General features: G+C 38.9%; 1 protein-coding gene and 1 long non-coding RNA gene across 5 annotated transcripts in view; one reads left to right on the forward strand and one right to left on the reverse strand.

The window, feature by feature from the left end:
• Positions 1–25810, forward strand: part of LOC110828980 (acid sphingomyelinase-like phosphodiesterase 3b) — a 433816-nt gene that overhangs the window by 15423 nt on the left and 392583 nt on the right. The gene's annotated exons all lie outside the window — the stretch shown is intronic.
• Positions 908–3509, reverse strand: LOC110828982 (uncharacterized). 2 transcript variants are annotated; one of them, XR_015533832.1, is made up of 4 exons: positions 3273–3509; positions 2388–2920; positions 1834–1896; positions 908–1552 (listed from the first exon to the last, which is right to left on the reverse strand). It is a non-coding gene; the product is annotated as an uncharacterized LOC110828982 (long non-coding RNA). The 2 variants fall into 2 exon arrangements; XR_015533831.1 differs by having other exon boundaries at positions 1812–1896.

Consider the following 25810-nt stretch of genomic DNA (forward strand, 5'->3'; position numbering starts at 1 on the left):
GAGATTTTTGAAAACGATCGGGCGTTATCAGATAAATAATTTCTGTAGTAGCACTTGATTCCAGCGAACTTATGGAGACTATGACGTGTTTCTACTTACAGGTCACGCACCTTTTGTACTTGAAAAGAGCACCAGAAGGGATTTTAGAGCGGTGCCCTAAAATGTTATATGTCTTCCGAATTCTATGCACAGGGCCTGTGAAACAGTTCATATGCTTTGTCCAAATATAGACAGGCTGTTGCCTAATATGAGGAAAATACTTGTGAAATGGCCAGCTAGAACAGAGCTCTTAATAACAAAACTGCAGACACATCACTCATTCCAACTCCTGCAAGTGCACTGTCGGCAAACTAGTTGGATTCCATTGTCAGTTATGCAGAAAACTTAAAAACTTTGTTCTGTGGTAAATGAACCTGATAGGTACGAGGCTTAATGTCTTACAGAATTTGAAGTCATTTAAGGACTCCGACGAACTGAAGGTCCTAATACAGACCTGGCCTGCTTTCGTGCAAATTTCGTCTTTGTGTAACAGTCGTTAACAAAGTTGGAAAATACTACAAGTTTGTTGTCAGTAACAACAAAAGAAATCAACGACATTCAAAATAAAGCTAAGAAAATCAATGGCTCGATAGCCAACAAAAGTTCCGTTCATGTCTCGATAAGAATAAAGGCTTTAAAGTCATATGGGAGTTTTCATGTGCGTCAGAGGGGGGGGGGGGGAGGAGGAGGAGGAGGAGGATGATAACCTGACATCGTTTGTTGTTAGCTAAAAGTGTGCAACATTGGTATTATGTGATGTGGAACGTACATTTTCTTACTCATCCGTGATAAATTTAAAAAAAAAACATTAGATTTACAATGCACAACTCAAAGACGACTTTCATGGTCCATTGCAACAGTGCTTCGCTTTGTTTGAAATACTGATGGCTTTTGCTGAGTTTATGTGTGATCATGGGCACTTTATTAAGATATTTTTTAATTTCTAGATCGTGTCTTTTAGTTTAAAGGCACATAGATAAATGTTTTCCAAATTGTTAGCTCTTTAAAGTCCGTTCCCCGAAGCAGTAATAAGTTAAAAATATTCAGAACGAGCGGCTGACAGTTGGGTGTGTGCATCCCGCATGGTTTAAGTAATTTCGAGTGTGGATGTTGATCGTAACCTCCCTTATTTTTTTATTTCTTGCTTAATATTAAATTCTTCATTGCTGCTTTTATGCATACTACTCGCATTCTTATTTTATTTCTTCCCAGTCTCCTTTCTGTTCCCTTCTACTTCTGCTTCTTATTTTTCTTCGGTTATTCTTCTTCTTCTTCCTCCTCTTCTTCGTTTCTCGATCGGATCTGTGCCGACAGTGGAGAGAAGTGTTACTTAATCTACATTCCCGTCTCATTCTTCGTCTCCTGCCCCACCTGTTGGTCTCCGATGTAAACTGGGCAGCGCGAGTCATTCGTTTTGTAATCCTTGTAATGTGTCTATACCACGCAATCTTTTGGTTTTACACTTTTTGTGTTAAATTCTAAGTATTTGTTGTCTCTTGTCCGTATTTCTGTGCTGTAATGAGAATTTATGTGTTCATTGCCGGACTAATCTTAGGGAAGAGAAAGATATATGTATAACTTAAGCGTCAAGATGAGCAGAATAAAATATGGGCGAGGTTTATTTCTGTGTACACTGCGCACAGACGGCTTTCTGTGAAAGTTAAAACTGTCATATTTATCATTAGCCAGTTTTTGTAGCTGATTAAGTGAACTTGTTTGTATTTGAAATGTTAAATTCTCGTGACACTTCTTCTTTCTTAAGTAGATTTTACCTGTCTGGATTAGAATTTGTACCTTATCCTTCCCTCGATTTTGGAGCGTACTTCGTTCTATGAAAAGTGTTCATGAGTTAAAAATCTGTAAAACGAAAATTCCCATCAGTTTCAGCGTCAAACAATTCTGATTGGTTTCCGGCTCCCAGAAAAATCACTCTATCATACCACATATCTTATTAGAACAGTATTACTTTTGAAAAAAATATATATTATTACCTGTTTAACGCTGTAAAGCACCACAGAAATGTTAAATCAAACGTTTACATTGTACAGAAGTTACTGTTGTTGCGGTAGACAGTAGTCTTTTTTAAAACTTTAATTGTCACATCTACTAAAAAAATTTGTATCAAGTGTTTTAACCCCCCATTCGGGGGGGTTGGTTTAGTTTCTTACTCAAGATTTTAAAACGTTTTAAAAACTTTACCCCCCCCCCAAGCCCCCCGAGGAGCTCCGAAAGGAGCGCTCTGCTCTAGTGTATAATAATCACAAAGAATCTTTGCTAAGAAACTAATACGTTCTTTGTTATAGTGAAAATATTTTCGTAAATTTAAACGTAGTAACATGATTACTTACTTAGTTTCAGCGAAAATTCTATAATCTGAAGTTTGTAAGTCGAAGTGATGTGTATTTCAAAGTAATGTTCGTATTAATAGGACGTAGGCTAACTTATGACTTTCACGATTACAGCAAGTTAAAACATTCGGTCCTCTCTGAAGATTCTGTCATCACAACATCGCGTTTCCTCCCTGAGATCGCCGAAGTTTCATGCACATGTTTTACTAGTACATATTATTTTATATGCCGTATTATTGTGTGCAGGTAAGCGTTTTCATGTTCCGTTCGCCCACAGTCATGGAGCTCAATGGTGCAGAAACCGGACCTGAAAATGTCCTTCGTGAACACAAGTTGCAGCACTTCGCTACTGCTGTTTTCCGTGTCAGCATTTGGCCAGCCAATAGCAGGAGGTTCCCCTGTTCACGCTAGGGAACTGAGTCCGTTGTCTTATCTGAGGTCTTTAGGCGTTATTGTCGAAATTTAGTCTGACGCCAGTTGCCGTGTCTAACGGACAACTAATTCGTCTCTTTCAGTCTTCTAAAGATATGTTTCTGAAAGTGTAACTTTGATATTAAAACGAGAAGCAAGATTCTAGAATTTTTATAAGCCACATTTAACAGTATTTGGTCCGTGTAGGAGGTCAATTTAGAGCCAGCCTATAATGCATATGCTCATTTTGTTAAATGATCTGTTGTAGCTCGTGCCAGAAATTGCGAGAACAATAACAACTCCATGTTCAACATTCAACGTTCGACGTCGAGATCCTGAAGATCTTCAAACTTTCATTCAATTTTGTGGTAATTAGTTGGTTAGAATACAGTGAGGTAATAATTTTATGTCATGGACTATATTACATTTGTACGATGTCCTGTTCTAAAAGAAAATCTGTAAAGTAGATTTTACCTTCATATAGCGCGTTGTATCAGGTTTGTTCCAACCAAAATTAAATTTATCCAGAAATGTTTAGTTCAAATTTAATCAAAATGCTTTCCGTAGTCTTGGAGATTAAACATACGAACGGATAGAGAGGACCTCTTCATTATAGGCCTATGTTAATTTCTTGATTTTGTTCTTAAATAATGGGAATAATATAACTCGTAATACACGTTTCAGCTTCCACGGTGTTTACGTCGTAATAATACCACACTCATACCGACGAACAAATCTGAAAAGAATTAAATAGGCCTACATACATGAATTTGTGATTTTTAAATAAATTTACAACCTTGAATTAAATTGGGCTTTGTACAGAAGTACAGATGCAACATTCATGACTAAGCGAAGAAGGTATTGTACCATTCACGTTTTCTTTGTAGTCCTTTACTGAGGCAAGAAACAGGCAAACGACCTGAGCACAAAGCTCTTAAATTATTCACTTTATTGTGATGATACCCATCGCTTCTCTGTCATATTATTGGTGTCGATATGTTCTGCCCGTCGCGGTCGATAACAAGCCCCAACAAACGGAGTGACATTAAACAGGATCAGCCTTTATTTCCAAATTTATGCAAGAAAGGGGCCTGAAATGATGAGTTGCGTGCCTAAATTATGCTTCTTTGTATTCAATAATCAACTGACTGACCAGCCGATAACACTAAGCGGTTGGCAATTGTTTGTTTCGCTGACTTAATTGACTTGTCGCCTATTCTAATGCATTTGTTCTGCGAACAATTACGGAACTGTACAAGGGATTTTCTATAGCACGAAATTTATCACCGTGTCTACAAAAGAAACTTGACATTTTCACAGCTCTTTTCAGTAAGTTTGAAGGAAAGTAATGTTTTGAGGGCAAACGTAAATGTATAGTTGTCCCTGGTGCTTAACTAAGCTCCATGCATTTATTTAAGCATCAGGAAGATATGTGGTGAGCTTCACGCTCCCGTTACTTTACTCCTCGAGAAATAACCTCGATATACACTGTGTGGCCTTCTGGACGTTGTGACGAAGGAAAAAATCTCTCCTTGTCAGGAATCGAACCCAGCTGTAGCCCGTAGTGTAGTCATTATGAAAGGTAGTTTTAGTATACGTTTTGACAAAATAGTTGGATATATCGTTCTACGTAATCTCCCGGTTCTTCATTGCATGTGATTCTATAGTCTACAAGGTTTTAGTCAGTATTGATGATTTTTTTCGGTTGTTCTATAACTCATTCTTGCACCACTTGTTTCCATGATCGGAACTACCTCGACGTATATTCTATGATGTTGATTGTCGTCCGGAACACGTATGATTAACAGAACTTGGTTCACTTTTGAAATATTTCCGCACATTTTAAAATTGTTTCTGAATTACAGACTTATTTTCATACTAGTGAATGTCACTTGTCATCACACCACAAAAACATGGTAACAGATTGTTTGTTTGTTTGCTGGTGAATTCTGTCAAAGTTAAACGTGTCACAGTTTCGACCGCATAAGAGACAATGAAAACGCGCTAGCAGGAAATGAGGGAAAGTTAATATTGTTGAGATCCGCCATTTTTCTGTGCTTTTGACAAAACTTTTGAAAGAAACTAGAAACTAAAATTGCGAGTGATATTTTACTTTTCTTTCGTTAATTATCATTACCGTTTCTCCGAATGGAATAGCTAATATAAACAGCAACTGGCGGTTTTTAAGATACTTCTGGTCATATTTCTGGCGAAGAAAATTATTCTTGATACCCGAGCTACAGCTTCATGTTCAGTGGCGAATCCTGGTCTCCGAAATCAAGTCGTGCGGAAATGCAGTGTTAATAAATCTCCCCCAAGACCGCACGACAATGTCTAAGCACTTCAATAACAAACAATTTCTTTAAAATCCTTTTCTACTTTTTTTGATAAATTTTAACAAGGTCTATGAAAACCTCACTTTCATCAGAATCTATTTATACAAAAACAGACTTATTGTATTTCGAGCAGAACGATGTGTATCTAGTCGCCTACGCTCTGCTGAACGCTGCTTTTGATAACAACCTCAAGACAATTCAGGGGATAATAGGCGTTCGTCTGTCCCATTATATCAGCTCCCAGGGGGCTTCTCCACGCTTCTGTTTGTTCTATGAGTATGACGTCATATAAGTTAAGAAGAGAAAACAATTTCTTCAATAACACGGGTTTGAAGTGCAACGTCATCTGCCATAGTTATCACACCTGCTTCCTATCCAGGTCTCGTCAAGTTCGAACCTCAGCGAGGTAATATGGAGTCCTATCCCTGATATATACGTACATGTATTTTCCTTTTCAGTTTGATATGGAAATAGGCCACAGTTGACTATGTAGTTTCTGAATTTATAGACGTAATAATACTCTTAGCTGACGCTGTGAATTTTATGAAGTCGATAAAGTATTGTTAATAAACTGAGAGACAAGAAAAATTTCCTTTCGTGCTGTAGGACGACGTCCTCATTTCTCTTTCCTTGCCTTCAGAAAGGCCTGCGTTCTTTCTCGGTATGAATTGGACGAATTTCGTAGAATCGTAATATTCTCTGCACACGTGGCAGCCACTTTCGACTTCAGTTGTCTGTGTTTTCTTCTGTACAGAAACATCAAGTTTCTGTCATTCCACCTCCACCACATCCCGACGAATCAAATTTTTCAATCGTCTTACAAAGTGCATAGTCGCCACCTCGTATCTTGCTGAGTTTTCACGTCAGTCTTTTTTTCTATCTTCATGTTGTACTAACTCCATTTTCTTCGGCAAGTCGTGATGATTGTTTGTATGATTTGACGTGTTTCTTTTCTTTGTGTTTCTGTGTGTTCGAAATTTTGATCTGGTATTTACAGTGTTCTGCTGTTTTCTTTTACAGAGGAATGAGGAATCTTTATTCTCAGCACGTAAAAGGAACTGTATAAACCCACAACCTGACTTGACATCGACAGACAGTAGTAATATGTTTGTTTAAGAATAATGTTTAATTCATGCATTCTTTAGACGAACCAGTCATCTGAATTATATGTCTTAGTTGTATGTACCGTCAATTACTCATAATGTGTTGTAATTGCTTAACCTATTTGCACGATATGCGTTACCAGACAACACGAACTCGTGTTTCAGTGCTGAATATTTAATAAACACTGTGAAGATAAACAGCAGACCACCTGAGGTGAAACTGTAGGTACTGATGAAGTTACTTACGTGAGCTGGTCTTACATTTTGACTAAATACGTCTATATTTTCGGGTCAGTGTCATTCGGCAAAAAGTGAAACGAAAAATTGAAAGGAAAAAGTGTAACTGCATTGTTATGTTACTTTGGAAACGTCAATTGTTTACTCGGCATTATTGTTACCAAGGAAACGTCATCTGTTTACTTGGCATTGTTGTTACCTATAAAACATTTCATTACCTTACATTACATTTCATTACATTACATTACTTTACATTTCATTACATTAAATTACATTACTTTACATTAAATTCAGCTACCACAGACCCATCTTAAGCGTAACTAATTCAAGTTAAATAAGCAAAGTCTTAATCAAAGTTTACTCAATTGTAAAGCGGGTATAATGGAAATATTTAGAATAAAGTCAATATATAAACTTCCTTTCCGTATAGACGTATTTACGTCTAATTCTCCGGAACCGTGGTTCCACTATCACTTTTTGTTCAAACGAACCTGGTTATTTCTGACACTTAAGTGGCCGGCTTCTGACAGAACTGTCGATTATCAGTTACCGAATACAGATTTCTGCCATCGTCACCACGCCCAGATAGGTCCTAAGGTTCACCCAGCCCCTGTTAGATTCATATTACGACTCTGTCCTTGCGCGGGTGGTGTTAATCTGACCATCGAGTTTTAGAATATAGGAGTCATTACTTCCAAGCTCGCTTTAATAGCATGATGTTTAAGTACCCAAACCTTTTTCTTTGATTCATACAGCATGTTGTTTTCAGTGAAATTCTAAATGGGCATTAGGAACACGAAACGTTGTGTGCAGTTTATGCATGTCCAAGCAAGTGAACTTACTCGATACGGATCGTGTAATTGTTTATGTTATCGTGGAGCGTAACTTTTTTGGCCACGTTTCTACTTGACGTCTGGGATAACATTCTGTTTGTTGTGGCAGACCCGCAGTGTGGGGGAATCTTCTGTCACGGACGCGTTGCGACACCATGTGTTGTTGGCGGCATAACACAAAGCCGCGAAGATGAACACACATTTATTCTTTCCTTCTGTCTTGTATTTCTGTTTTTGGATTCATGTTGCGTTCTGTTTTGAGATATTTGTTTCTTATTTTAACACTCAGTTTCGTGACCTCTGCCACAGACTTTTCCGCCCTAGGCGACCGCCTGGTTTGCCTAGTACTTAAACCGACAGTGTGTTCATGAGCAATGTTGCATAGACTTATAGGCATAACTTAGGCTTTGCTGTGAATACCAATTTTATAGTGCGATTCACAAATTTAGGTTTACATGTCCATCTGCCAGTCTGCATTAAAAATAGAGCAAAGGATGAATTAATTTTGATGAAATTTATTATTAAAGTTCTTACTGAACGCTTAATTTGGGTCCAAATTGGGCTGCTGGGACCCTTTTTTTCTTGTAGGCTATGTAACATCTAAAGACGCGCTAGGCCGTTTGTAAACGACAACATGACGAACTCTTGATGGTGGAAACAACATTCTAGGTAATCGGTCATGCACATCACTTGTATTGGAGAGATACAGAGTTCGATATTCAGTCGAAGTAGAGATGCCTGAAGTTCCACTGAACGATCGAACACTTGACATATTCTTCCTGCGGCATCCTTCCAAAGTTTAGCTGTTTTTACCTCTGAAATTTAGCTTCGTTAAACAACCAGTGAGCCAAGAATCTAACCCTCCCTGCTATCCAGACGGAGTCCGACAAAGATGGTGGATCGCTTCGTTTTTGCTAGAACTTTTAAGAAAGTTTGTCAGCTGCGTTTCCAAACGCAAAAAAAAAGGACGGTTGGTTTAAAATCTGAAAGTTTAAATAGCGTTCGCTAAGATGTAAAAAGTGTAGGCGCTTCTGATGGGTGTGAGCGTTGGCTGATCTCGTTTGGGCGAATTTCACAGTCGCCACTGGCTGCCTAGTTTAAAGGGGCCCGTTCCTTCGGTCACAGCTATTTCAAGCTGTAGTGGTATTTGTGAACGGACGAATCTGAGTTTCGAGCGTGTTTAAAAAACCAACGGTGTGGTGATAGCAGCCTGTCTTATTGGATTGAGGTTAGCATCTACCGAAAAACACGATTTTCTTAAATGATAATTAACTTCTCCTTTTTCACATTTTCTAGATAATTCTTAATTAATATGTGAAAATAAATAACTGTTTCGTTTCATATTTTTCCAACACAAAACGATGTGAAAGAAACTGAGTAATAATCATAAAGAAAATGTATGAATTCGAAGTGGACCCAGTGATAATTAGTATCCAGTTGTACGGTACAGAACCCACCATATAGTTCTATATCTTAGACTTTCGTAAGTAATGAAGCAGTTCGTGCAAAGGATATGATCTAGGCTTATGTAAATAGTATTAGGGATTAAGGAATAGTCATGTAGAGTAGCATTAGTGAATAGTTGTAGTAAGCAGTAGTGCGAATAATGCTACGTATGTAAGGACTGTGGCCGTGAAAACCTGATGTTAGGCGGCCACAGATCTCTGTATATAGTTCTAAACCAAATATATTATATTATATTATATGATCTAGGCTTTGCAATGGCTAGATTACTTGGCTGGAAACGTCACTCGAAAGAAGGATTCAAGAAATAAATATAAAAATGTTAGCAGAATTTGACTGGTAAAGTCTGCTTTCGAGACCTACATATAATTGGAAAATAATATTAATATAAACACTAAAGAGTTAACGAATGTTCCACCAGGATTTGAGTGTAACAAGAAAAGAAAACACAGAAATTCTGTATTTAAATTCTGTATTTGCAGTGGAATATTTTGTTTGCACCTTCTCTAGTATGTTAAAATCTATAAGTGCAAAACCTAATGCACGTAAGAACTGTCATTTGCATGGAAGATGTGTTATATTTTGGAAAGAGTCTGAGTAAACCTGATGATAACCATTTCGGTTGAAGTATTCAATTATTTTGATTACTTGTAAAATAATGAAAAAGGTGTGTAAGATAAGTGACAGTAACTTTGTATCGGGAATATGTAAGGAACACAGGGATGCTACATTTCAGAAGAGAGAGAGAGAACTGAAATATTACAAGACGAGAAGCTTCATGATTTGTACTCCTTACCAAACCATGAGGATGAGATGGGAAACATGTAATACGCACGTGGTAGTTGATAAAATAATGCAGATTTTTTTATTCTGGAAAACCTAAAGGGGCCAGTTCACTTCGGAGAAACGACCAATATTGAATATTGAACATTGAATATTGAAGCGGATCTCAAAGAAACAGGGTGTGGACTGGATGTAGCTTGCTCAAAATACTGGGCCATGGCGGACTTTTGTGAACATATTAAAGGGTCTCGGATTTCACAAACTGTGAGGAATTTCTGCACTAGCTGAGCAACTAATAGCTTTTAGGGATGGTATTGTGTGTGTGTTTCCCTCTGTATTTACATTTCGTGTCGATAAAGTGCCCGACTGTTAGGGTAGACCAGTGGTCCCCAACGTTTTTGTGCCTACGGGCACTTTTGAGAGTTTATGAGATCGTGGCAGGCACCAACCAGTTAACAAAGCCAAATTTTCTTTTATCTGGACAAATCAAATATGGACACCAAATAATACACAAAACAACACGACGTTTAATGATACAAGAAACCACGCAATCAAAAATACGTACTTTCAAAATTACAATTATTATTACTCAAGTGGGAAGTTAGTGTGATGTTTGGCGCTGCATTTCATCGGTCAGTTTTTCAAATTTGGGAGTGTAGGATGATGTTGCTGCTCGCAAACAATTGTCAAGACGGTCGTCAGTAAGTCGAGATCTGTGCTTTGATTTTATAATGTTCATGGTTGAACGGCCTTCATTATTCAGTATAACCTCTTTCTGTATCAACGCGGGCACCCAAAAAAAGCTTTGGCGGGCGCCACGTTGGGGACCACTGGGGTAGACGGTTTGTAAATTTAACGAGTTTGTAGCAGCTGCACAGATTCTTTCGTATCGAAAGAGACATGAGAGTACCATTGTGCGCTGAGAGTAATAGTGATAAAATGGTCGCTACATAGTCCAGCATCCGTCTGAAGGGGCCAATGAGAACTACCGAAATCTTAGTTGGGTCACTGCTCTGGTCGAACTAGAACTGCTCCTTTCTTAAAAACAGGTCGGAAGGACTGTACCACGTGGGGTTTACACAACCACACGTATGCTCAGAGCGGGTTGATAACTCATTTCCCTGATGATGGAGGCAGCAAGAACTTCTGAAACTCTGGTAAAGTTCTACCAGTGTACACGGCGCCACAACCCAGAAGGCAGCCATATTCGGACTACGCCGTCAATACCTCAAATCCTACAAAATTGTTTTTATTGCCGAATTGCAACTGTTCTTATGCGGTTAACTTGCTACCTGCCGGTATCTTCAGGAAATTGCATAATGTAATAAACCGGAGATCGAGTGTGACCTGAGTACGAGTGGGTTCTAAGAGGACTTTGGCAAGGTGGAGGGGACACGCTTGTTATGTGACGCACAAAGACCCCGTTCGTATCGGTCCTGTTCATCCGACATGTGCACACGTGTTCTGGCTCGTTGTAGAACGACGATGCAATTAGGAGTTGTGTATGTAATTGGTCATGGTGTTCATTTACTGTACATATAAATGTGTTGCTGGTTAGAAAATGTTGCCACAGTTTCACTGCATGTCAGTAATGATTTTTCGATGTTTTGTGTAAAATACACCTTGTACACGAAACTACTTTAAATGAAAGGTGTTAATCATGCGTTTATTTTTCTCCGAAAAACAGTTTTTGAGGTAAACGAAAAACTTCTTTCGGAGAATCATGTAAAATAGTAAGAACCAAAATAAAATTAACTGGACTAGTTTAAGCGTGCACTTTCAGCGCAAAATTTCAAAAAGTACGTCGTATTGTTCACGAGATGAAACATAGCGGAGGACAGACAAAATCTCCTCGTATTGCTTTTGTTTATACACTCCGTTTAAAAGGGAAACGAAAACGACCAAACAGGATAGAATGCTTTGAGTTCCTTGAAATTTCCCAAGTCTGTCCTGTCTGTAGTATGACGTTTAAATTTGTTACGTCATTGAATTCGTTGCGTGACGTTTCCTACGTTTCATCGTACGGTTATATTTACTTCAGTAGATTAAGTTTCTCAGACATGAAATCTTTATTATGCAGGAATACTTTATGTTAACAAAACGACATCTGATAATAACAGCCTTCTGCTCTATTGTGCCGCGTAGTCTCGTAGAAGTTGACCCTCGTTTCTGAGGTGCTCGTACTGCATCCATCAGCAGGGTGATCCTCGCCTATCATCGTCGGTCAGCTTCTACGAGAAGACTGTCGTCTTCATACTCGCCTTATCTAGAACCTCAAGACTCACAAAAATACACATGTAATTTTAAACCCAATTGGTAGGCAGTTCGATTTCCGTTTTACAACCCATCATGACAGTCAGCGACTCAGACACCTGAGTTTGATACTCAGCAGTGTCTTTGGAAGGCTTCCTGTTCGCCCACCTCTTGTTCAGAATGGGATCATACCGTGAAAATGTTCCAGATAAGAGTCACGACACTGTCTATGCACTGGAAGATAAGTGGAATATTACCACCATCAGCCACTTCAAAGAACTAGATCTGCTGACCCTCCGGTTATGTGGAAACAAATCGAAGACTTCCTAACCTCAAATTATTGAGAAGTCAATGACATAGGCAAAATCTCACAAAAAATACACGTGTTCTTAAGAATCGCTTTGAATTAAAACACGGCGAATTGTAGCAGAGCTCCATGTGGTATAAACCTCTAGTCTTACGTTCCTGCATGATACTCACCCGGTGCGCATTGGGTAGGAGACTGGGTGGTCTCGAGAGTCGGCCTACATGTTGCGGATCTGGTCCAAAGATAAAGGTCTAATGTGAATTTAAAAATATGATGGTGGCGTGACTTGTAATATATATCGCTACCTTTCGATTTTTTTTACTGGAATCGGTCACCGAGTCAAACGACATGAGGGGAGAAAAACACCCTGCTGCTTTTAAAACAAGCACAATACAGGAAGAAAAAAAAACAGGGCTGTGGATCGTGCCTTCCCATTTGTCTACATTATCGTGAGAGACGTGTTTCGACCACTGGCTCTTACATGAGATTGCTTCCTGGCTCTCACAATCAGTAACGTTCGTAGGATCTGACTCCAGTTACTCGTTACAAGAGAAGGTCTGTAGAGCAGGTCTAAGCTTCGCATTTGTCACGCACCAGATTTGTATCGTAGGTGATGTGTAGGGCATGAAAGGGATACAAAATGCTAAGTTGTATGCGGCATGAAAGTCTCAGCTACAGAACTTAAGATTTCGAAAAGTTGATAGGTCTATTCTGCCCCAGATATGTTATCGAAGAACTTTTCCCTAATCTATATGAAATATTATTGGAACTTAATCGATTTTATAAAAAGTCTGTAACATACGATGAAAGTAATACAAAGATAAAATACGGATCAAATTCAAGTGTATAACTTAAATTGGAACCATCTTTAGGTGTTCTTATGAAACAAGGGGAGCATACATTCTGAAATTGTAGCGTCTTGTTTTCATTCCAGAAATACCTCGTTCGAATCCCTGTCAGTGCATGGTTATCCTAGCTGATTTTTCTTCTAGTTTCAACCTTCCCAGCGAATTTCTGGATAGCATCTTGAAAAGCATGACCGCTTTCTCCCCCATCCCTTTTACTCCTTTGTTCATAATCACCTTACATGTTTTTTAAAATTTATGGAGCTTTGTCAAATAACCGAAAAACCAACAGTCTTATTCTTTCACGAGCTGTAGTCTAAATACTAGTACCACGGTGGTCTAGCGGTTAGAACGCTGGCCTTGTAATCCTGGGGTCTCGGGTTCGATTCCCGGCGGTGCTCGAATTTATAACTTGTGTTGGGCAAGGCCGTGGTCTAGGCAACACGGAGTTTTCCTCCGGGGGCTTCCCCGGTTTCTCCGTGGCATCCCAACAATTATTCCATTCACACACAGAAGAAGGCAATGGCAAACCACTTCTGGATCATCTGCCAAGAACGTATATGAACAGGTCCCAGTCCGAGAAAAGGATGGAAGGATCCTGTTCATATGGACCTGTCGGCAGACAGAACACTAAATAAATAAAATAGTCTTAATACTAAACACGCCCTTCTGTAAGTTTTACCGTCCGGCCATTTGGATCCAGCCAAGCCTGTATTTCTCATTCTATTTGTGGCGATGTGAGAAATGGACATCAACGATACAGAGTGGATTAAAGTGAAAACCGCGAAATTCCCTTCCCGTTACCCCGCGCGACTTCATTTACAAGCCTCCACTTACCACCGTTTGCAGCGGACAGTTGCTTGGCGCCACACTTCACAAGCGCATTTGGTTCAGAGACTTAATTAGAAATATGTACTGGCACAAATATAATTACACTTTTTATATCATTCCGCTTGGTCTTGTATTGTAAGGGAGGTGCACAGTACACAGTATTTCAACATGAACTGCTCAGGAGAATATTTCAGTTTAAATAATAGAGCAATGAAGTAGGAAAGAATAACACGCACAGATGCGTCCTTTGTCATTTTGTACACCTCACTGCCTTTATGTTCATTTGTTTTATTATGCGTATTCAAATCCATAGTTTTAAAGCTACAGACATTTTTATTCTTGCGATGTGGTGTCTGCATCTCTGTGGAAATTAGTTGTTAACGGGGTCACTGTTTATGTATTTCAGATGATACAAGAGTGGGTGTAGAACAGCAGTGGAACAGTACTGATAGGAGTAATCGAAGGACTTGGAAAAAAGCCTATTGCATTGTCACGTTTCCTACATAAAATTTCACATAGACTGATATGGGCGCGAATCCGGGGCTTCGCGGCGTGGCCTAGAGTTACCACACTGAATTGAGTCAGATATTATTTTTCCATGTCACGAATACTCTAGGTACAATAATCTACTGCCTTTGATATTAATTTGCTTTGTGTACAAATTTATTATAGCGGATTCTAACACACAGCATAGTCGGATATTATTCTTCTCGTAAATCTATCACAGAAAAATTCTTCAAACGAAACTTATAAGATAAAGGTAAAAGTTAAAGTTGTCCGTGGTGGTTCCGTAAAACCTATGGGTGAGTTGAGTTATAAGTCTATATTATAAGTTGATATAATTGCGTCATATTGTGAATTAAAATTTAATTATTAGACGGAAAAAACACGAATAATTAAAGTCTATATTAGCTTTAACCTCGACGATACGATACGACGATATCTGAAATTGTGACTGTGAAATCACAGAGCTTTGTAAGAGTCCACTTGTCTTTAATGTAGTTTTTCTTACCATCACATTCAGTTTATGTATAAAGCATCAATGTATTATCGAAATTCCCTTATTTCACTTTTGTATTAAGTTTTGATAGAATTTCTGGAGGAAAAAGAAAGTTCCAGGTACTGCCATCCTTCCTATTACACAAAGGAAAATCCTCTCTTTAGAAATACCTATTTAATCAGACTCAGAGGGAAAAGAGAAGTTATATCGGTCGGTAATGCGATTTTCCCTTCATTCCAATAGCCAATTTATCTGATGAAGATAACGATAGGAAATTACTTAAAAAAGAGTGGAAGCTGCGATGGACCACAAAAGTAGCTGTTAGTTGAGTCAAGGAAATGGCTTGGTTTTCCTAACTAACTCTCCCTCTCTCCCTCCCTTTCGCTTGTCAATAATCCTCAACTCTGCCACCGCGCGCAGTGGGGGACCCTGCATATTAATTCAGCCCCCCCCCCCCCCCCCCCCCCCCCCCGCACAGCGAGCTGCATTCTTCTTTTCTGAGCTTTCTTCAAACCAGAGATGGGATTCGTCAGTTTCATAACTTTGTGAAAACTTTCACAGCTGTTGTGAAAAAAAACAAGACTTGCGCCCGTGTGTTTTTTCTATCAACGTCATATTCATCATCAAAATCAGGGCCTCACACTTGCTAGACCCAGATGGTTTTTTTCTTTCTATTTCTTGGACTCAATTTTGCAGTTGTCATAAATTTCAAAGAATTTGTTAGCATTTCTTATTTTGTAAAAAATCGATTTTATATGTTTGCCTTAGTTTGTTTTCAAATACTGCACTTGTGCCAAGCGTAGAGTATAACATGTTGGGGGACGGAGATAAAGTCATTTTAATATGTACACTACATAAGAATAAATGAGAACACCACAGAATTATTATAAAAAGGTTGAAGCGATGTAAGTTGCGGAATTGTTCTCTGTTCTTTTGTTGACAACTACTGACTTAATAGAAGTCTTGGCATTGGAATTGCAACTCCTTATATACAGGAAAACAGAGGGGATCCTTCTTGACAAGATAGATACAGTGGCAGGAACTTGTCTTTGCAACGGTGACCATTTTGGGTTTATATCATACAGACAGTGATACACTGTTTACAGAGAAGGGTTAGGCGACTGGAAGATAATATTAAAAGGCATTAAGTCTTAATTTACGTATTATATTAAAGATAGGATTGAGTTTGGGTTTTTGTACTTATGATAATGAACCTGCTTATGCAGGGTACCGTGAGCAAATTATTTCAGTGATCTTTACGTGAAGGTGTGTACATCATCGCACAATCTATCAACGTTTTAGTACTAATTCATGAGATGGAAATTTAGTCAAGTTGAGCTCTGACCTAATGTCAGGACCGTAATAAAAATCTGCATCCTTACTCTGCTCCAAAAAAGGATATCCTCGAAACGAAAAGGGGACGTGTACCTTTCCAGAATTTTTACAAACGTATAATGTATATTGTTCTAATTAATTTCACAAAGTAACTGGGTTTCTTAGAAGCGTTTTAATATGAAACCTTCTTCAGTTCTGAAGATAATATTAAAATAAATTAAAGATAGCTAATAAATGCTTCGAAAATGTGTCAGGGTTCAAACATCTGGGAGTGACGATAAGAAATGAATGTTGGATTAATAAATGAATTAATAGCAGGATAAACTTGGGGAGTGAATGGTGATATTGAGTTTCAAATATTTTGTCTACTCGTCTCCTGTCCCTAAACCTAAAAGTTGCACACAGATACAGGAACGTATATGTTCACCTGTTGTTTTGTATGAATGTGAAACTTGTTCTGTGATAAGAAGGAATAAAAAATATCAAGAGAATATTTAGATATGAGGGAAGAAGTAACAGAACCCTGAATAAAATTGCTTAACGAGGAGCTTCATAATTTTCACTCTTCGCCCATCAAGTGAAGGATGGAGGCATGGGCGAAGAATGTAGCACGAATTTCGGAGATAATAAATACCTTCCCTTAAAAGTTTTAGATGGTCTAGGCCAGTGATATTCAACCTGGGGTACACGAAGACATCTTAAGGGGTACGTGAAATTTAAAATATATATATTATTGTATGATAAACACTGAATAATCAGTAATGTAATTTATTTAATTTATTTTAGATGTAGATTATATACTATGTATAACTTGAATTATACACCAACAACTTTGGGGGTACAAAGTCGGAAGAGAAATTATGTCTGGGGGTACGCGAACAAAAAAGGTTGAATACCACTGGCCTAGGCGTTCGTGGGAGGATAACTTTAGAATGTGATCTGGATTCATGTTGCTCCAAATAGGGACCAGTGGCAGGTTTTGTAAAGACTGTAATGAATCTTAGAGTTATATAAAGAGTGTAAAATTTCCTTAGTATGTGAGTAACATTTAGCGTCTTAAGGAGAATTGCCCTTCACAGAGATAGTTTTGTATTTGTTTAGTTAGAGCTTGATAAACATACAACTGTGTTTTATTCCGACAGCTTGAAGTTTCGTAGGCATGACTGAAGATATAGTTCGTGGCTACGTTGCAGCATTGATATTCTCGTAAATATCTGTGCTAAGACAGTCGACGTAATGATCAATTTACCACACTTGGGAAGCAAAGCTCGAATTTAGCCACATCGTTTGTCGTTGGGTGGGAGAGAACCATATTTTATGTTGTTCTGTAGGATATGATATTATAATAATGGACTACGAACACAAGATAATTAATCAGCAGTTACTAGTAATTGGAATAAATTTGTTTCGTGGTCGATGCCTATCTTGGCGAGGGTAAATGTTATGACAGATTTGTTGTTGTTACGAGGCGTCGGTTAGTTTGTTATGCACCATATTAATATACTGTTTGGGTATTTAAATATAAATTTTTTAAAACAATTTACTATGTGCCACGTGAAACCGTTGCTGGTGTGTTAAAATATAAACGCTTCCAGACAATTTGTTATGCACCGTATGAAAATATTGTTGGATGTTTATACAGAGACGTAACAATGGTTTCTTTGTTCACCCTATATGAAGATATTGTGTGGATGTTTAAATAGAGACATTGTAACGCAATTATCAGAGCATCGTATTGAAATGTTGCTCATGTATTAAAATAGAAACATTGCAAAAAATTTGCAAAAAATGTGAGTGGGTGATAAATAAATGTTGAAATGCAAACGAGAACAGATTCCTAATATCCATACCGTCATTCAGACTAACATATTTATTTACTTTTCTTATTAATAAAGTGAGTTGGCCTTCAAGAAAATTTTAAGCACTACGAATGACACGGAGGTCAGGGATGTAGGGAAATTTCTGTACAAAGTAAGATGTAAAAGACAGGTCAAAATTAGGAATTTAGAACTGCCACTGGGGTAGAAGGTACGAGAACAATACGAAAGAGTAATGTAAATAGTATTAGGGATTAAGGAATAGTCATGTAGAGTAGCATTAGTGAATAGTTGTAGTAAGCAGTAGTGCTAATAGTGCTACGTAGGTAAGGACTGTGGCCGTGAAAACCTGGTGTTAGGCGGCCACAGATCTCTGTATATAGTTCTAAACCAAATATATTATTATTATTATTATTATAGCATAAAAATTAATAGGTTAGTGTGAAATTTGTAATTGCCACAGCGGGAAATGATCTTTGGTTCGGTCTTCAAAGAAACCATTCCTTGTGGCAAATTAAAAAGAGTACGAAGAAGACTTGAAAGAAGAACGTAGCTGAGGGGTGGAAAACGAATAGAATAAAAGGGAAAAGACTGAGGAATAGCTCGAAAATTTTTGAATGATTCCTTCTGAAAGAGATGAATTAACGTCGGAGTAAAGACAATTATACAACAAATAACCAAATGCCTTTACACTCGGTGAGTTATAATGGCGTCTAAACTTGTCTTAGTGGCTTATTTTAAATTACTGCTTCTCGGAATTCGACTAAAGGGAAGACGCCGCTGTATTTACCGAGCCGATGGCACGAGAGACTTAATTTATTGGCTACTGTGGACTCGGCTCGTCCAGATGTAACGTCGCACTTCTGTCATTAGGGAGCTGACAGTATGTTGATAGTGGCTGGTAACATCGCCCTTCCATGACTTTAACCTGTTACTTCTAGGAAAGTTGCGAGGCTTAACCTTGTATGCGTGTGATCTGGACGAATGGCCGATTCTAAGATCTTCTTCCTGACACTGTAGATCGTTGTCATTTACTATGTAATGAATTTTCATAAGCAAATAAGAACATTACTGAATGATTGAAAAACTTTGACACCATCTTAATGTTGGTATTGCGGTAACAGAAGTCGGCGGGTCTTGGTTTCCTGGGTACGGAACGCGGAAGCGATGTTGCTGGAAGCTGAGCTGTGTCTCATGACGGGGATATTACACAGAAGTACCATAATCTTTATTGATTACAGTGAACTTTCCTGTGGTCGCTTATAATCCGGATATTTCTTGAACTCCGAGTTTAGTTGAAGGCACTGCGCTTTATATCGAATTTCATTTATAGAGGAATGTTGTTAGGATATCCGGCCCCTCTAATGTAACTCGAAGTGTAGACTCCAGAAGAGGAAGCAGGACTATTCACCAGCTTCGTAAGGCGCTTGATTCCGCAACTGCGGCTAACGGACCGCACGTGGTCCGCGGTTGTATCATGCGATCTGTGTACATGTTTGTAATAGTGTGTCTCCCCGATGGTTGGAAAACAATCACTCGATATCAAAAAACCACGCAGTACCTTCTGATGTGAGCAGCGACATATGAGATTGTTAAAGAACGTCATATCAAGAACTAGGACGCATCTTGATGAACATTCGGTGGGATTTATGCGAACTGTGGCAAGAAAAAATAAGATCTCAAATGAATACCTAAAGAAAAGGAAAATTACGTAATTTATTGTTTATCCAATTTACTGTTTATTTCTTCAGAAGAAATACGAGTATTTTTCTTACTATATTCATTTCAGTAATGTATTATTATTATTATTAGTGTTCTGTCTGACGACAGGTCCATATGAACAGGATCCTTCCACCCTTTTCTCGGACTGGGACCTGTTCATATACGTTCTTGGCAGACATGATAGAAGTGGTTTGCCATTGCCTTCTTCTGTGTGTGAATGGAGTAATTGTTGGGATGCCACGGAGAAACCGGGGAAGCCCCCGGAGGAAAACTCCGTGTTGCCTAGACCACGGCCTTGCCCAACACAAGTTATAAATCTGAGCACCGGGAATTGAACCCGGGACCCCAGGATGGCTAGTGTTCTGACCGCTAGACCACCGTGGCGGCTTTCAGTAATGTGCATATGGATATTTCCTTCTATTATTTGAAGAAGTTTCAGACGTTTCGGAGCGATCTGATGACTACACATTCTCGTACTATGGGAATATATGCCCGGTAACGTCAGAAGTTCCCTCAGGTAATTCCAGGTGTTTCATTACCGAAGATTCTAATTCGTAGGTCAGTTAAAATAACGGAATCTTATCTATGATGCGGTCCTTGAACAAAAGTAACAATCTCTCAGCTGGTAGAGAAATACCCTCAATTTTATCAAACCGCAAGTTTTTTCACCGTGTTCATTAAATCCATCATTGCATTCTGTCCTTATCCATTTGATTCCGTTGCAAAATATGTTTCGAAAAGATTGTTATGCTATTATCCTTCTCGTCGTTGCCTTTCTTTCAGGTTGTCCGACTAAACTTTTGTGTTCATCTCGCGACTTATTTATGCAAGAAACAGATTTCACTCATTTTAATGCCTTAAATTTCCGTATTTCTCTCAAAGCGAATGATGCATCACGGCATTTGAATGTTGAGGCTGTCAGGTCGTGCGTGTCCTCCATCCGAAGCCCCCAAAAACTAGTCCCACACTGAGTAATGAAATGCGAAACCCGCCCACAGCTATTCTGCGGGCGACGCCTTTAATTGGATTTTCCTCTCAGACCGAACACTTTGATGTCGTATTTACATACGACATCTCGCCAGACTCCAGCCGCTCCGACGGCCAGCGGTTGGACGTTCTGTTGTTCTTAAGTGGTTGGTATGCCCGCTGATATCGCCGAAAGAATTTCTTTATCGGTTTTAAAGAGTGCGAGTTTGTATCGTAATGTCTTTTGTGGATGGTACAGTGGACTTCTTGAAAAAATAAAGTCCTCACGAGTGTTATTTTGGGAAATAATTAGAAAAATACAACACACTATCAAATGTTAGGTACAGGGCACTTTAAAATACATAAGAAATCTGTCTTTTTAACACGGTGCTCCTATTGTAACCGTGAGTTCGTAATGGCAAATAATGATGAAAAACTAGTCGGTGATTTGCAGATTATATTTTCTAAAAGAGATGGAAAATGTAGATACTATGCAAATACTGGTGAAGGCAAAAGATAATTAGAGAGATGACAAGTTAGATAGAATGTTATACGGAACTACCAAAAGGAAGATGTGAATCCACTCGACTTATATTGTGCCGGTGAGGGCGTGAGCAAAACGTTTTCGGTCTTTTAATCACAAGTCGATCTTTCAACCCGTTGCCATAGACCTCAAGAGCCGATCGCCGTCATTTCAGAATCACGGGATTGAATGCTACGATCAAGTATTTATACCAAATTATTGCTCCACCACAACTTAGCGTGTATGTTTAAAGGCCACTTCTGTAATTTTCCTCTAAAACTAACTCTTTCCATATTTTACAACTTTTCCTTTTAATATAATCATATTCATTAGTGTTAACAGATTAAATATGCGAAAGAAGAAGACGCAGTTACCATTATACCGAAGCTACAGTGGGCATAAATTTCCACGCCTTCTTGTTGTCTTCACTTCAATTGGGTAAATTGTCACCTTCATGCTCCGGCCGTATTACCTCTATGAAATGATCACAGTAATTGTATAGCAGCCCTTGCAGATCTAGATGTGGTGTCAAAGATAAAAATTCCTGCGTCTGCAAGGAATTGAATCCCGTTCGCCAGGTCCACAAAACTTACCTTGACGTGCATTGTGGGTTGACGTGGCTTTCAGCTTATCAGACAGCGCCCTCGAGGGAAATGGCTTTTACTCCCTCAGTTCTTTCTTCTATGGAACGGTCAGCATATGCGTTCCATAATAAGGAGAAGCCAGCATGACGGGAGGGTTGCGTCTCCGAAGTTCTCGTGGGAATTTTAATGTAGCATGCTGGCCGGCTAACGGACCCATTGGATGATGGAACACCTAGGGCCTTGCTAGTTAACTGAAGGACTGACTAAAGCAACGAAACTAACGACGTTACTAACAAACTGTGGAACTAACTAACCAGTCATGGAATACCCAGCTGACTTAAGTGAATAGTGGTTCATCAAGCACCCAAATTAGTTTACTAACAAACCATCAAGCTTTTTAATTTAGCTGGCTACGAGCTCATTCCATTGTCCAGAAAGGTGGTTCTCAAGTGCGAACACAAAAATATTTCAGTAGGTACATACATGTTTTCCTTTTATTTTCTCTCAATGCGGTCATCGTAAATTGCTCGTGGTCGGGTTACCGACCGAGAGATAATTATGAGTTGTAGTACAGTGTACCACGTGACCAAGTAATACTCCATTCGCAGAGCTCTGTAAAAAGTCCATGAAATTAACTAGGCACAATATATAAACATTTATATTAATGTAACACGTATTAAACGGATATTAAACACGGTGAGGCGGAAAGATTTGTCTGTGTAAGAGTGTAAGATACAAAAGAGTATGGCCAACATATGTAGCTTAATATTAGAATCTAAAGATGCCCCTTTATTGTGACGAAAATACGTGCCGGTTGCATCAACAAGACGTGATACAAACATTTTATATTTCTCAATATACACATCCACCCCCACACATACATGCATGGATTGTGGTGAGCAATTTACCAGCGAAGAAACATAGCATACATACAACTTGCTGTGAGACGTACTTTTTTTTATTTTCCCACGAAATAAACAAAACGAACACGTAAGTAAAGTCATAGGAACCCCTATCCGAAAGTTTTGTCAAGAAAACTTCTGGTTGAATTCCAGCAGGCCCAAAATTTGAACTCGAAGGCCCTTCTCTAGAAGTTATTGGACATAATTCGCTCTAGTTCGAATCGGCAAATTGTACCCAATATTTTTATGAAACACAAATTGAACTTTATCATGTCTAAAAAGTAATTTACAACTCCAAAGAATTGAAGACCCAATAAAATCTGCAACTTTTTTTTCAAATTAAATATTTTTCGATAATGTTAATATTTAAAGAAACTCAAATTAAATAATTTCATCTCTGCTCTGTGATTAGTTTTACATTCATATAGACTATTTATTTCGGATGTATATTACGACTGATGTCAACAGGAAGTCCTAGACTCTGTCATCAACTTCAGTCGCCTCGAAAGTTTCACTTTATACATAAGGAAGGAACAAATTTGACGGAAGTAGAGCAGACGTTTCCAGTCTTGTTAAACGTAAGGAAACCTGGGTTTGGTTTACTGCATCTCGTACATTCGTAAAGTAATGGAGACTGATGTGCAATAAACATGGCGGGCGCACAATTTATTTCCGCACAGAAAGATGTGCGCGCGTGCGAACATGTCGTGTGCAGTGGAGTATAAACCGAATTAAAAGAAGCGATGTAATCTCAATTGACTGGCAGAGGGAGTCTTTGAAGAGGAGATGCTGGTCGTAAGCCAGCAAGGCAATTCTCTTTAATTGCAGGAGCTCAGTAGTAATTGGAAAGAAAAAGGAGGGTCGCGGATCTCAGATGGCTGTGCCCGTCCCTTTCTGCTGGAGGTGTTGGTGTGGTGGAACTACGCTACGACTGCTAGTACCTTACTGCGTATGTAGAATATCCTGACTGAATCTTTTCATGCTTTCTCTCAGTTCCTCCAGATTAACGTTTCAGTATACGTTGTCGTGTCATTGAAATTTGCGGCATAACTTTTATTAATTTTTGTGCTTGTTTGACTTTCAAATCTTTTGGAATGTAAATGGTAATAATAATAATAATAATCAGTGGCGTAACAGCTGCAGAGAGCCAAAGCCGACTAGCTTGACTGCTGGTCTCACGTTCACATGCCTAAGCAGAGGTGAACGATCATCCAACCAGATATAGGATGACGTGTGGTCAGCACGACGAACCCCCAGCCATTGCTAGCTTTCCTGACCGGATTACGCTGTAAATGGTAATAAAATGTAAAGTACTTACCCGATACCTGTTATTTATTAAGAAACAGTGCAACATTTTAGGACTCAAACATAGACTAGTAAAGCCGGTAATAAATTTACGTTAATATCGAAATTTCTTTAAAGACTGAACTACCCATTCGGTAGCTTCAGAGGTTAATCACCAGACCAGAGTAAACATATTGTCTTATGGATTTATAACACTGAGGTACAGTTTTATAACATCAGAGACCCTTAGCAGGTTGCTGTGAAGTCGGTTCTGAAAAAGGATTCAGCTTTCTTTGCCGGGTTAGGAACCAAACCATCGTTTATAACGTTGTGTCCATAGGAAGGCAGAGGCATGAATGCTTAGACCACCTACAATCTGATATCACCCTTCGTTCCGCAAAGATCAGCTGAATGCTTTGCGATGTTTCGTTCAGCGCTGTGGTATGTGGGCATTCCCTTGACATACCTGTGGCCACTGCGTTGTCTGCCACAGTAGCGATAACGGAGTGAACGCGTTATTGGTATAGGAGTAAAGCAGCTTGTGTGGTTCTGCAAATGCTACATTGTCATCTGCAGACTGCAGCCTGCTGTAATTGCGTTCATGCTGTGTTTGGTCCGACCTCTGTGTAGGCCTGTGCATTAAAGACTAAATATGTTTTACAAAGACTTTTTTTTTAAATAGAACGGTTTAAGAATATGTTGATAAAAATAAAATAGTCGCCTTTAACAGTCTTGGTGTTCTCTGTGAGTAGAACGCATGAAAATTAATTTTAAAGAAAAAGGCTGTGATGTTCTAGACCAGGGGTATTCAACCTTTTTTGTTCGCGTACCCCCAGATATAATTTCTCCTCAACTTTGTACCCCCAAAGTTGTTGGTGTGTAATTCAAGTTATATATAGTATATATTTATTTAGTGTTCTGTCTGACGACAGGTCCATATGAACAGGATCCTTCCATCCTTTTCTCGGACTGGGACCTGTTCATATACGTTCTTGGCAGATGATCCAGAAGTGGTTTGCCATTGCCTTCTTCTGTGTGTGAATGGAGTAATTGTTGGGATGCCACGGAGAAACCGGGGAAACTCCGTGTTACCTAGACCACGGCCTTGCCCAACACAAGTTATAAATTCGGGCACCGCCGGGAATCGAACCCGAGACCCCAGGATTACAAGGCCAGCGTTCTAACCGATAGACCATAATAAAATGAATGAATTAAATAAATTACATTACTGATTATTCAGTGTTTATCGTAAAATAATATTTTTTTAAATTTCACGTACCCCCTAAGATGTCTTCGCGTACCCCAGGTTGAATACCACTGTTCTAGACGGAGTCCAGTTGGAGGTTCTTGTGGACACGGCACTAAAGTTTAGAGTGCTATAAAAACAGGGATTTCTTGACTACCTTAGCGATTATGTGCTTCTTACGGAGAAGTCTCTTTCATGTTTTCGGTTAGTAGCTTTTGAAAGGAAGTAATTAAAACATTCAAGACCGTGCCACAAAGCTCTAATAAACGAGCAGAAAAATTGCATAAGCAGAAAAGTAAAGCAGTCCCGGTAAGCGCTTGGCGGGAGGGCAGATATAGTCTTCAAAAATAAATATTACGTGCCTTTAAATATTTTGACAATCATGTACCACAAGAATGAAAGTAGTGGTAAGACATCGTTATTGTACAACATGAGAATTCACTCAAAAGTTAGATAACCGTTAACTGTCTTAAGATTCATCATGTCACGTGCGTTGAATGAAACACTGACGCATATTTCTGCGTACAAAGTTTTGGAAACACGCAGGCGTTAACAAGGCACAATCTTGATTGCCGCATCGGCCTCTTGATACGCGATGATGAACCTTCTTGCAAAGAGAAATGAATTTTTGTGTAGCCACC

Source organism: Zootermopsis nevadensis, unplaced genomic scaffold, assembly GCF_977971745.1.
Source record: "Zootermopsis nevadensis isolate Lab colony 2312 unplaced genomic scaffold, Znev_1.0 Znev_ptg000006l, whole genome shotgun sequence".
Lineage (NCBI taxonomy): Eukaryota > Metazoa > Arthropoda > Insecta > Blattodea > Termopsidae > Zootermopsis > Zootermopsis nevadensis.